The sequence below is a fragment of the Chiloscyllium plagiosum genome, unplaced genomic scaffold, assembly GCF_037043375.1.
Source record: "Chiloscyllium plagiosum isolate Xiang-an unplaced genomic scaffold, Cpla_swu_hap1 HiC_scaffold_32, whole genome shotgun sequence".
NCBI lineage: Eukaryota > Metazoa > Chordata > Chondrichthyes > Orectolobiformes > Hemiscylliidae > Chiloscyllium > Chiloscyllium plagiosum.
The window spans coordinates 5,894,557-5,908,326 of NW_028270170.1; the positions used below are offsets into that span (position 1 = coordinate 5,894,557).

The following is a 13,770-nucleotide window of genomic DNA, read 5'->3' on the forward strand; positions in this document are numbered from 1 at the left end:
TCAGTCCTTGCCTTTACAAATACATGTACATCCTGTCCCTTAAGATACAACTTGCCCACCACCGAGGTCACGCTCACTGGTCTATATTTCCCTGGCTTGTCCTTACCAAACTTCTTAAACTGTGGCACCGCGTTAGCCAACCTCCAGTCTTCCAGCACCTCACCTGTGACTATTGATGATACAAATATCTCAGCAAGAGGCCCAGTAACCACTTCTCTAGCTTCCCACAGAGTTCTAGGATACACCTGTTCAGGTCCTGGGTATTTATCCACCATTATGCATTTCAAGACATCCAGCACTTCCTCCTCTGTAAAATGTCATCATCTATTTCCCTACATTCTATATCTCCCATATTCTTTTTCACAGTAATTACTGATGCAAAATACTCATCTAATATCTCCCCCATTTTCTGCTGCTTCACACAAAGGCCGCCTTCCTGAACTTTGAGGGGCTGTATTCTCTCCCTAGTTACCCTTTTATTCTTAATGTATTTGGAAAAGCCTTTTGGATTCTCCTTAATTCTATTTGCCAAAGCTATCTCATGTCTCCTCTTTACCCTCCTGATTTCCCTCTTAAGTATACACCTACTTCCTTTATACTCTTCTAACGATTCACATGATCTATACCTTTCATATGCTTCCTTCTTTTTCTTAACCAAACCATCAATTTCTTTAGTCATCCAGCATTCCGTATAGTTACCAGCCTTCCCTTTCACCCTAACAGGAATATACTTTCTCTGGATTCTCGTTATCTCATTCCTGAAGGCTTCCTATTTTCCTACCATCCCTTTACCTGAGAACATCTGCCCCCAATCAGCTTTTGAAAGTTCTTGCCTAATACTGTCAAAATTAGCCTTTCTCCAGTTTAGAACTTTTAGATCTGGTCTATCTTTTTCCATCACTATTTTAAATCTAATGGAATTATGGTCGCTGGCCACAAAGTGCTCTCCCACTGACACCTCATTCACCTGCCCTGCCTTATTTTCCAAGAGTAGGTCAAGTTTTGGACCTTCTCTAGTAGGTACATCCACATACTGAATCAGAAAGTTTTCTTGTACACACTCAACAAATTCCTCTCCATCTAAACCGTTAACACTATGGCAGTCCCAGTCGATGTATGTCAAGTTTAGCTCAACTATATAACCACAGTTTGGAAAGTTAAAATCCCTTACCATAACCACCCTATTATTCTTACAGAAAGCTGAGATCTCCTTACAAGTTTGTTTCTTAATTTCCATTTGACTATTAGGGAGTCTATAATACAATCCCAACAAGGTGATCATCCCTTTCTTATTTCTCAAATAACTTCTCTGGATGTATTTCCAGGAATATCCTCCCTCATCACAGCTGTAATGCTATCCCTTATCAAAAATGCCACTCCCCCTCCTCTCTTGCCTCCCTGTAGCATTTGTATCCTGGAACATTAAGCTGCCAGTCCTGCCCGTCCCTGAGCCATGTTTCCGTAATTGCTATGATATCCCAGTCCCATGTTCCTAACCATGTCCTGAGTTCATCTGCCTTCCCCATTAGGACCCTTGCATTGAAATAAATGCATGTTAATTTATTAGTCCTACCTTGTCCCTGCCTGCCCTGACTGTTTGACTCTCTTCTGATCTCAACTGTACCAATTTCAGATTGATATCTTTCCTCACTATCTCCCTGGGTCCTCCCTCCCCCCACCCACCACCACTGTAACTAGTTTAAATCCTCATGAGCAGCTCTAGCAAATCTCCCTGCCAGTATATTCCTCCCCTTCTAATTTAGATGCAATCCGTCCTTCTTGTGCAGGTCACTTCTACCCCAAAAGAAATTCCAATGATCCAAAAATGTGAATCCTTCTCCTAAATACCAGCTCCTCAGTCATGCATTCATCTGCTCTATCCTCCTATTCCTGCCCTCACTAGCTCATAGCACCCTCAAGAATCAAATCAAAGGCAGAAGTAAACAAAGAACAAGTCAGTTCACCCGAAAATGCTGGAAGCTATGATTAAATAATAACATGGTCCTCAGAAAAGCAAATATGTGAAGTGTTGTCAACATGTTCTGATGAAAAGGAAGTTACGTTTGTATCAAACCTATTATCACAATTTGGAATGATGTGACACATTTTATGTAATGAGTTAGTATAGCTAGTGTAGTGTCACTGCATTCATCACAAGGAGATTTGAGTGAAGGAATAAGGATGTCTTTCTGCATTTGTGTAGAGCCTTGGTGAGACTGGGGTATTGTGCGCTCTTTTGGACTCTCATCTCAGAAAGGTGTTGCAATTGAGTTAGGAGCAATGGACTAATTCCTTGCATTACATCACTCCTGCAGTGATCACAACAAAATTTGGAAAGGAAGGTGATATTGTCAATGATAGATACATATCAAACTGTATTTAGCTCAATACCAGAAATAAGTCAGCCAAAGGATTTAAACTGTACAAATATATATAACTATCCTCTTGAAAAATAACACACACAACTTCCAAATCTTTTTTTAAAATGTTGTAGCATATTCTTAGAAGTACTTCGGTTAAACATCTGTTGAATTCAAGAAGAAAAAAATCACTTTGCACACACGCTGTGAACACTGGATCAGTTATAACTGGCTGAATTCACTTTCTGGAGACAGTGATGGAGATGATGATTCTAGATTTGCTAAGGCTCCTTGGTATCTCAACCTCCCTCAGATTTTCATCACTTTTACCCACATTTGAGCCAAGGAGAAAAGGTTACTGCTAAGCAGGTGTTGCTTGTTAGTGCTATTGCTTACACCTTCCATCACTTTACTGATGATTAAGTAAATTGATGGGCCAATAATTGGTCAGGTTGGATTTATCTAGCATTTTGTGTATAAGGCATATGTTGGCAATTTTCTATATTGCCGGGTCAAAGTTTGGAAGCCCCCTCTTAATGACTCTGTGGGTCCACCTACACCAAATGAACTGCAATGGTTCAAGGAGATAACTCTTCACCATTTTCTCAAAGATAATTAGTGATGGGCAATAAATGCTGACCCATACAGCAACACTCTCATTTCACGCCAGTGTTGTAGGATAAAGAAATCTTGGTCTATATACTCTTGAGTTTCACAGGTAAAGGAGTTGAAACTTGTAACCAAAAGCTCAAATGGTCCAATTTGATAACAGGTCGTGAACACATTTTTTAAAAACAGCACCAGTAAACAATTAGAAAACCAAATGGTATGTTAGGTTTAATTGCAAGGGGATTTCAATACAAAAATAAGGAAGTAGATCAGATTCCTTACAGCATGGAAACTGGCCATTCGGCCCAACAAGTCCACACCAACCGTCCAAAGAGTAACCCACCCAGACCCATTCCCCTACCCTTTATTTACCCCTGACTAATGCACCTAACACTATGGGCAATTTAGCATAGCCAATTCAACTGACCAGCACATCTTTGGATTGTGGGAGGAAACCCACACAGACACAGGGACAATGTGAAAACTCTACACAGTTGCCCGAGGCAGGAATCAAATCCAGGTCCCTGGTGCTGTGAGGTTGCAGTGCTAACCACCGAGTCACTATGTCACTCCAAGTATTGCTACAACTATACATGACTTCAGTGAGATCATACCTGGAGTACTGTGCACAGTTTTGATCTGCTTATCCAAGAAATGTACTCTCCTGAGACTAAAAACCAGGTAAAAACAATGGCTGCAGATGCTGGAAACCAGATTCTGGAGTAGAGTGGTGCTGAAAAAGCACAGGAGTTCAGGCAGCATCTGAGGAGCAGGAAAATCGACGTTTCGGGCAAAAGCCCTTCATCAGGAATACAGGCAGAGAGCCTGAAAGGTGGAGAGATAAATGAGAGGAGGGTGGGGGTGGGGAGAAAGTAGCATAGAGTACAATAGGTGAGTGGGGTGGGGATTAAGGTGATAGGTAAGGGAGGGGGGTGAGGGAAGGTAGCAAAGAGTACAATGGGTGGATTGGAGTGGGATGAAGGTGATAGGTCAGAGAGGAGGGTGGAGTGGATAGGTGGAAAAGAAGATAGGCAGGTAGGACAAGTCATGGGGACGGTGCTGAGCTGGAAGTTTGGAACTGGGGTGAAGTGGGGAAAGGGGAAATGAGGAAACTGGTGAAGTCCATATTGATGCCCTGGGATTGAAGTGTTCCGAGGGGGAAGATGAGGCATTCTTCCTCCAGGCGTTGGGTGGTGAGGGAGCGGCGATGAAGGAGGCCCAGAACCTCCATGTGCTCGGCTGAGTGGGAGGGGGAGTTGAAATGTTGGGCCACAGGGCGGTGTGGTTGATTGATGCGGGTGTCCCAGAGATGTTCCCTAAAGCGCTCTGCTAGGAGGCGTCCAGTCTCCCCAATGCAGAGGAGACCGCATCGGGAGCAACGGATACAATAAATGATATTGGTGGATGTGCAGGTAAAACTTTTGATGGATGTGGAAGGCTCCTTTAGGGCCTTGGATGGAGGTGAGGGAGGAGGTGTGGGCGCAGGTTTTGCAATTCCTGTGATGGCAGGGGAAGATGCCAGAACAGGAGGGTGGGTTGTAGGAGGGCGTGGACCTGACCAGGTAGTCACAGAGGGAATGGTCTTTGCAGAAGGCGGAAAGGGGTGGGGAGGGAAATATATCCCTGGTGGTGGGTTCACCAGATGGATTCCTGGTCTCAGATGGCAGTTCTATGATGAGAGATTGACTAAAATGGGTCTATAGCCTTTAGAAGCATGAGAAATGATACTTTACATAAAAAAGGTTCCTAAGAAAGCTCTTCCCCATAGCTCAAGAGTCAAGGAATGGGGCCAGAGTCTCTGAATAACACATGTTCCATTTAGGCCCACAATGAGGAGAATGCTTACTGTGAGCTGTAAATCTTTGGAACCCTGCACAGCAGCAAGCTGTGTGGGTAACCGGTTAATGAGTGTACTCAAGATTGAGATCAGAGATCAAAAGTGTTTTTTTTGTTGGGGAGGGGATCACTATATGAACTGAGTGGCCTGGGGTCGGAAGGGAAAAGAGCAGAAATCCTGCAGTGAGTGAAAGTGCAGGTTTAAGGTTCTGGCTGCTCCCATTCCTTTTGTTCTTAGATTTGCATTTCATGAATTTATTTTGACACCTATTTGATTCTCACCACAACGTATGGTTGTATTTTGTTGAAAAACAAGTAATCAGACTATTTTTCAGGATTTTAAGGCAGATATTTTCTTATTAGCTGATCTTGATTTGGTGCCTCGGCTTGATTTGTCATTTTCTTGAGTCCTTGTCAGTTCCGGATTGGTTGACTCTTCCCCTTTTCTGATTGGTTTGGTACTGACATGCTCTGCTGTGACTTGTTCTTTTCTTTCATCTGGCGTGTGTTAAGCATGATCCAATCACATGGAAATGTGGCATTAATTTGCATCTATATAGACCATGCCACCCAAAGCGTGATGGGCAAGATGTACCCGGCAGAAGATTCATAATTATATTAATAATATAAATGGATTGTGTGTAACATAGAGTCATCTGCATAACATATTGGACAAGCCCCACGGAGTGTTCCCAAGTCAAGGGAGGGGTCTAAATAAAAACACGGCGTGTGAACTTGAATCATTCATCGAGAATGTTCAGCTACGCTGCACAGAAACAGAAACAGCCGTTTTGATGTACGCGTGTGAGGCACATGCAGGAGACAAATGGAAATGTTAAAAACAGAATAATTAATTTAACACACTTTAGCAGTCAATTGCCTGTGTTTAATAATGGTAATTTTCACTTAAGTGCTCTGGAGCATCCGAGCTGCTGCTCTACAAGCCATTTACATTCAGACAGCTGCAGTGGGATGTGCTTTCAGAGGGTGGTTTGTGTGGCTTCGCTGTTAATATAGGAGTCACAAAGAAAATTGCCTGTTTCATCAAAGGCTGCAGTATTATAGTGAGGGGTGTCGGCTATATGCTGGTGTTACAGTCAGGGGTGTGGGGTCTTTCAGTGTGTTACAGGGACGGGTCTCGGGGTCTGTCAGTTACAAAGCTGCAATTCACAAGAATTTATGGTTGAACTAACTGTTTACATCAGCACCGGTTGGTTCCATGTTGTAACTTCTACACAGACTGGAACAGTGAGTATAGGTGGAGTTGGTGAAATCTTGAGCTCAGTGGAGTGAAGGGAATCACTTCCCAAGCTACACTAACGTCTTGAGTAATCTCGGTGTAATACAGATGTTATTCCAGAATGCTGGTGCTGTAAACAGCTCATCAAAGTGACAGTGCGACAGCACGAAGTGTTTGCTTGTGTAGCTTTTTCTCTGTCAGTATTTTTGCACCCCCTGTTTTCTGGTGAAGATTGAGTGGTCCACAAGTTATTGAGTGCTTTTCAAACTGGCCCTCATTTGCATCTGACCCGTCTCTGACTCAGTTTCCCAGGAGAGAGGTCACAGGTCATTGAAGGGGTGCCAGGCAGTTTTTCTGCCAGTTACTGGGATTGCCACCAGCAGCTCCACCAGGATCAACTGGCCAACCCACCATAGCCCAACATAAAAGGTCTGCTTCAAAATAATACTTTGTGATCTTTTATTGCCAACTGAAAGGGCAGAATTTAATACCTCATCTGAAAAGTGGCCCTTCAATATAGTACTGGACAGTGATAGGCCTTCAGGTTAGGTGAATTGCCATGCTAAATTGCCCATAGTGTTCAGGGATGTGTTAGTTAGGGGTAAATGTAGGGTAGGGGAATGGGTTTGGGTGGGATACTCTTCGGAGGGTTGGTGTGCACTTGTTAGGCCGAAGGGCCTGTGAGGATTCTATGGTAGGGACATTTATGCCCATGCTAAGGAGTCGGATTTGAACCCACGACTGTCTGACTCAGATGCAAAAGCACTACCTACTGAACTTTAACTCTGCTCCAACTGTGACCGACAATTAAAAAATAAAAGGGAAAGTAAGAATGATGGCACTGGTTTGATAGATCCTCCAACAACTTCATGTAAAGAATTCCAATGGACCGAATCACTTCCAGTCCACTCCCACATTATGGAATTCCAATTGTTTAAATCACTTCCCATTTACCAACTTTCATAAAATTCCAACGTAATCTCTCACCAGTTATAGGGAGTTTGTGCAGCATTCTGAATGAGATGTTAAATTCAGGTCACATCTACCCACCCAGGCAGATGTGAAAGTTTGTATAACATACAGGGAGAAAAGCAGGGCATTCTGGTCAAAATTTATCCTTCAACTAATGTCATTAAAAGAAAACAGACAATATGACAGTTATTGCATTAATTGTTTGTGGGAGCTTGCTGTGTGCAAATACACTGTCACGTTTGCTACATGACAGCACCTTTATTTTAAAAAAAACTTTTTAAATTGATTTGTCAGTAGTTTTTAAGTTCTTCTGAGGCTGTTAAAGGTACAGTGTAAATACAAGATCATTCACGTAAAGTGGAACCAGCTAGGCTCAAATCCATTTCTGGTTACATGAGGTTGTGGGCTTCATCCTGGTATGTATAGTACATCACTCCCCACATTTGCCTGTTTATCCATGACGACTGGAAGCCTCAGAATTATGTTTCACCCTAGACGTACAACCCTTCGTGGTCTCTGTTCGCCTCTGATTTTGATCCTTCCACCTATGTGTGTCTTGCTTTCAGCTGCTTAGAGAGGCCGTAAGCTTTGTGATTTCCTCCAGCTCTTCCTCCCGTAAGATGTTCCTTAAAGTTCACTCACTGACCAAGCTTCTAGTACCGACATTAACAGCTCCTTGTGTGGTTCAGTATCAACAATTTTGTTTGATCAATCTTATGAAGCTCCTCGTAATGTTTCTGCTACGTAATGCAATGGCTTTTTTTACTGCTCGTGGTTTCAGCACCTAGAAATTGCGCTTTTTTTTAATGGTCATTGTACAACATCTGCTTTGTTTCTGCTGCTGAACTGCAGGCTCCTGGGCAGCACAGAAAGAAAGGGGCCTCAGAATCATTGTGTGCAGCCTGGCGCCGTGTGAATAGGGTTAGAAAGAGAGACAGAGGCTCTGCCTGACTCGACTTGACATCTTCCCATCCACGCCACCCAGCCCTGCGTCCCCACCCCTCCCGAACAACACCACAGCTGCTTGCATGTCAGACCCACGAACACACTGACTACAATCAGATTATGCAAATCATCCAATCCATATTATTATGAAACCAGAAAGATAGGAACCGTAATGTTACAGGTTGTTAAGGAGTCACTTTTCTCACATAAACTGGGGTGAAAACCTGGAGCGCAAGAATAAAATTGCGAACTGATTCAATTAGAGCTTTCAAGACTGAAATGAGCCAACTTCTTTTGTTGAGTGTGTGGTTTCAGATATGGAGCTAAATGCTGAGGTGAATAGCAGTGTGAGGCCGAATGGCCTCTTCCTGTTCTTATAAATCCTGGGTTTGATTGGACGGCAAGATAGGGGTGTGCAGGCAAAGGAAAAGGGGAGAATAGTGGTATTGCAAGCTGTGGCAGAGTTACTGAAATGAGAGCTGTGTGTCGAGGTGGTGTGCCTATGTATACGTGAGTGGGCATGTCTGTCTATGTATGTGTGTGTTGGTATGTGTGTGAGAGAGTGTGGGTATATATGTAAGTGTGTGAGAGAGTGTGAATATGTGCGTGTTTATGGGAGAGTGTGTGTATATGTGTGAGAGTGTCCTGTGCCCGAAACGTCGAATCTCCTGTTCCCTGGATGCTGCCTGACCTGCTGTGCTGTTCCAGCAATAAAGTTTCAACTGAGAGTGTATATGTCCATGTGAGTGGGTGTATTTTAATATTATTTTGATTGGTACCTGATCTGCATGAGGAGCAGAATTTAAAATCCTGTGGCATTGTAAAGTTTGGGTGAGGGTAGAGATTTCAGTGACAGACTGCGAAATGTATGCTGGGGTTGTATCATACGTGAACCTGTTGATGAAGACTGATTTCCTGCAAGTTCCTTGGACACAATAAACATACAAAAACTGACTGAATTTGGAGATTAAAATATAGCACTCATGTTCAAAAAATATTTTGGATAATCAATGTAACCATTGATTGACCTGCTCACTGCTGATTAGAGTTAGCCCATGATAAGTATCTCAGAAACATCAGTTTTTCAGAACCAGGCTTTGTCTGGACTGGCAGATTGGTCTGAGGTTTCAGTGTGTGACAGGACACCACACACAGATTTTGTTTTTATTTGTTCATAGGAAGTTGACAACACTGTCTAGACTAGCATTTATTGTTCATCTCTACTTGCTCTAGAGAAGATTTGGAGATGCCGGTGTTGGACTGGGGTGTACAAAGTTAAAAATCACACAACACCAGGTTATAGTCCAACAGGTTTAATTGGAAGCACACTAGCTTTCGGAGCGACGCTCCTTCATCAGGTGATTGTGACAATCACTTGATGAAGGAGCGTCGCTTCGAAAGCTAGTGTGCTTCCAATTAAACCTGTTGGACTATAACTTGGTGTTGTGTGATTTTTAACTTTGCTCTAGAGAAGGTGTTGGTGTACTGCTTTCTTGAACCACTACAGTCCTTGAATGCAGGGTTACTGAGAGTGCAGTACAGAAGGGATGCAGTCAGAATCCAACAGGTGTATTTGAAATCACAAGCTTTCAAAGCATAGCCCTTTGGCCAGGTGAAGTGTACTAGGATTTCTAGGGAGTTCTAGGATTTTGACCCAGTGACAGTGGATGAATGATGATATATTTTCAAGTGAGAATGTGAATAGAGAGGAATTTGCAGGTGGTGATGTTCCCATGGGCCTGCTACTCTTGTCCTTCTAGATGGTAATGGTTGTGGGTTTGGAAGGTGCTGATGAAGGAAACTTGATGAATTGGTACAGTCATCTTGTAGATGGTACACATTGCTGCTACTGTGAACTATTGAAAAAGGGAGCGAATGTTCAAGGTGGTGGATGAGGTGTCAGTATTACGGGCTGCTTTGCACTGGATGGGACAAATGTTTGGGAATCTAATGTGACCTGAGTTCCTCCTCTTCTCCTCCCTGAAGATGCAACAATCATTGGACTTAGAGTGCCTTTAATGGGGTAGAACATCCTGAGGCAATTCACAAAGGCATCGGCAGACAAATGTTGACATCAAGCCAATGAATGAATTTTAGGTAAAAGAGACAATCTGAGGAAAGATGTAAGTGAATAACACAAGGTTGAAGGAGGGGTTTCCAGAGTGTGCAACCCAGATAGCTGAAGACTCCTCCAATTGTGGAGCAATTGACAAGAGACCAGAATTGGGGAAGGATTAAGGCTGATGGAGGTTACAGAGATATCAGATGATTGTGTAGATGGAGGATGGGTAGGGTGTAGAGGTGGCAGGCATTTCAGAGGTAAGAGGATGCGGTGGCTGGAACACATTATTAATATTACCAAGGGTGGATGAGGATTTATTTATATTTTCATGGGAGTTGCTCAGCAGGCAGCAATAGTGAGTCAGCAACATTGCGGTAGATCTGGAGTCACATGCAGGCTAGACCAGACCAGACCAGACCAGGATGGCAGATTTCCTTCATGACCCCAATGGGTTTTGCTACAATTAATAGGCATAGATGCTATTAGATTAGCTTTTTTTAAAATTCAAATTTCACCATCTGTCACAATTAGGATTCAACACTTTGTTTCCTCGAGCAGTAGTTTCAGAGTTCTAGGATTAAGAGTCCAGTGATATTACCACTATTGCACCAGCTCTCGTGGAGGAGGTTAGAGCAATCCTCAGCATTTAGAGGCACTCCAGGGTTAAAGGATAGCTTCTGACTTGCCCTAATCCTATCCTTGGGTGTCCCTGTAGTAAGAGGGAGGAGGGGAGAAGCCAATCAGTGCACATAGAACATAGAACTATACACCACAGGAACAGGCCCTTCAGCCCACCATGTCTGTGCTGACTGTGATACCATTCTAAACTAATCCCATCTGCCTGCACATGGTCCGCAGTGCAGTAAGGAGTATATCAGTCAGTTTGGCACTGCAATTGAGAGAGCAGAGAGAAAGAAATGCACAATATACAAGGGAGAGTTCTAACTACGGTCTGACACCAGCATTAGGAGGTGGAGAGAGATATCTAAAGTGTTGAATTGGCTGGGGTGGGATGACGATAAGCCTTATTTGCCTCCTTTAAAATCTTATCACCTTGATCCACCGTAATATCACAAAGGAGAAAGTAAGGACCGCAGATGCTGGAGATCAGAATCCAGAATGTGTTGCTGGAAAAGCATAGCAGGTCAGGCAGCATTCAAGGAGCAGGAGAATCAATGATTTGAGCATAAGCCCTTCATCAGGAATTTCCAAATAAACCTGTTGGACTATAACCTGGTGTTGTGTGATTTTTAACTATGCAAATGGAAGTTGTTGTGGAGGGAGAAATGACCCAGAACCATTGTTTATGCAGTGCTTTGCAAAAGTTTGGGTCCGTGAAATATTACAGATATTTCCAGATTCTGGATCAGTGGTGCTGGAAGAGCACAGCAATTCAGGCAGCATCCGATGAGCAGTAAAATCAACGTTTCGGGCAAAAGCCCTTCATCAGGAATAAAGTCAGCCTCTGCAGACATGTTATGACGTGCATCTGGAGAAGGTGAGACTTGAAATTGGCTTCCTGGCCCAGAGGTGGGGGTGAAACCACTGTATCACAAGAGCCCTAAATGTGCGATATAAATGCAGGTTCTTCCTCAAGGGTGAGGCACGATAACTGTCAGGAAAGATTGAATAGGCTGAAGCATATTAAAATAAAATGGAGATATTTAAAATTACGAAAGGATTTAACACAACAAAAGTAGAGAAGGCATCTTCATCTCTGTAAGAATCCATCACTGGTGTTGTAGACATGATTTGGAGATGCCGGTGTTGGACTGGGGTGTACAAAGTTAAAAATCACACAATACCAGGTTATAGTCCAATAGGTTTAATTGGAAGCACACTAGTTTTCGGAGCACTGCTCCTTCATCAGGTGGTTGTGGAGGACACAATTATAAGGCTCAGAATTTATAGCAAAAGTTTACAGTGTGATGTAACTGAAATTATACATTGAAAAATACCTTGATTGTCTGTTGAGTCTTTCATCTGTTCGAATACCATGATAGTTTCACTTCTTTCATGTGTAAATCACAAAACCTTTTTTTAAAAGTTGCATTCTCAGGTTAACTAACAATGGGTGTTAGCTAGACAATATGTTGAAGGTGTTAGCCCCCTGTGTTCTCTGTCTGTGCCATGATGTTTAGATTCATTCTAATCTAAAAAGTGAGATAACAGAGTTTTACATGAATTCATGCAGTTTTTGAGCAAAGTACAATGTATAATTGTACTTTATAAAGGTATTTTTCAATGTATAATTTCAGTTACATCACACTGTAAACTTTTGCTATAAATTCTGTGCCTTATAGTTGTGTCCTCCACAACCACCTGATGAAGGAGCGTCGCTCCGAAAACTAGTGTGCTTCCAATTAAACCTGTTGGACTATAACCTGCTGTTATGTGATTTTTAACTTGGTGTTGTAGAAATAAGGTAAGTCACTGACAATGACATGTCCCATTGGAAATTCAGAAGAAACTTCTTTAATCAGAGAGTAGTGAGAAAGTGGAAGTACTCCACAGTAGTTGAATTGTGCAGATGGATTTTAGTGGGCAAGCTAGAAAAACACATGACTAACCCATACAGAGATGATGCTGTACACCAATGGAGCAGGTGGGACTTGAACATAGGGCTTTTAGGATGAAGCAGTAAAGATGCTGCCACAAGAGCCACCAAGGATTAGAGGATATTTCAATAGGGTGGGATGAAGTGGAGTGGGAGGAGACTCGTGTTGCCTTTATAAACCCCAGGGTGGATGAAATCTGTGTTGTCTTTCCAAATCATGACTACTTTCTTATGTAATTGTCTGGCACCCTGAGAGCAAGTGGGCCAAACTGTGGGCTGTGAAAAGTCTTCTGGCTCTTGTTGGACACCCCACTGGCATCGATCAAATCTTCCCTGATTTAACACTCTGACCTATCACTGCATTAAAGGCATCATACAAATACAGACTGTTGTTGTTGCTTGCCAGTCAGCCTGGATGCTGGGAATTCAATGACTGTGACAGAAGGGACTGGTTGAGTTGACCAAACAAAAAAATCACAGCCTCAATAGCTTCAAAAAGTTTGGGGGGTAATCACTAAAATGTGAGTCAGTTAATGTGGAAAAGTCCGCACAGCAGGCCCAGACTCCTCAGATCCCCTGCTGCCTCCTGATTTATTAGCAAGCCGAGCCAATAACAAGGGGTTAAAGCGATTTATATTGCAGGGCTGACAATCTGCTATTGTTCTCTCTGGCTTGGTAGCAGCGGCTAATTTAAACACCAGTTGAGGAACCTTGACTGTTCTCAGCTAAACATCCAAAAAAAAACTTCTATCAGCTTTCATGCAGCTAGTAACTAATAATTAACTCAGGCCTCAACTGTGGTATACTCCATTAGGCCAGGGATAAAGATCAGAGTACAAATTCTTTCTTTAGATTTTTGTAATTTGGAATTAAAACCGTGGGTGGGTTCGCTTCAAGGACTTTATTTCCGATTTCAGTTGTTGGCAAGTCTCTCATTTGGAGATTTATTGCTTGCTATCCAGCCTCCCCAGCCTTTCAGCCCCCACCTCCCCACTCACCCTCTGGTGCTGCTACCTCCTCATGTACTGTGGTTATGCACTGGGCTCACCCATATTGCACTGGCTTCTGGTTTGGCAAATACTCAATTTAATTTTTAAAGAAGGCATCTTTCTGTTCAAATCCCTCCATGTCTCACCCCTCCACCTCAGAGATCTCAGTGCACCTCTAATTCTGGACCTCCATTTCCTTT

At 42.9% G+C, this 13,770-nt stretch overlaps 1 protein-coding gene across 1 annotated transcript in view; it reads left to right on the top strand.

Moving 5' to 3' along the window:
* The window catches only part of igf2bp1 (insulin-like growth factor 2 mRNA binding protein 1), a 175,663-nt gene that overhangs the window by 74,878 nt on the left and 87,015 nt on the right, over window positions 1-13,770 (top strand). The window lies entirely within an intron of this gene.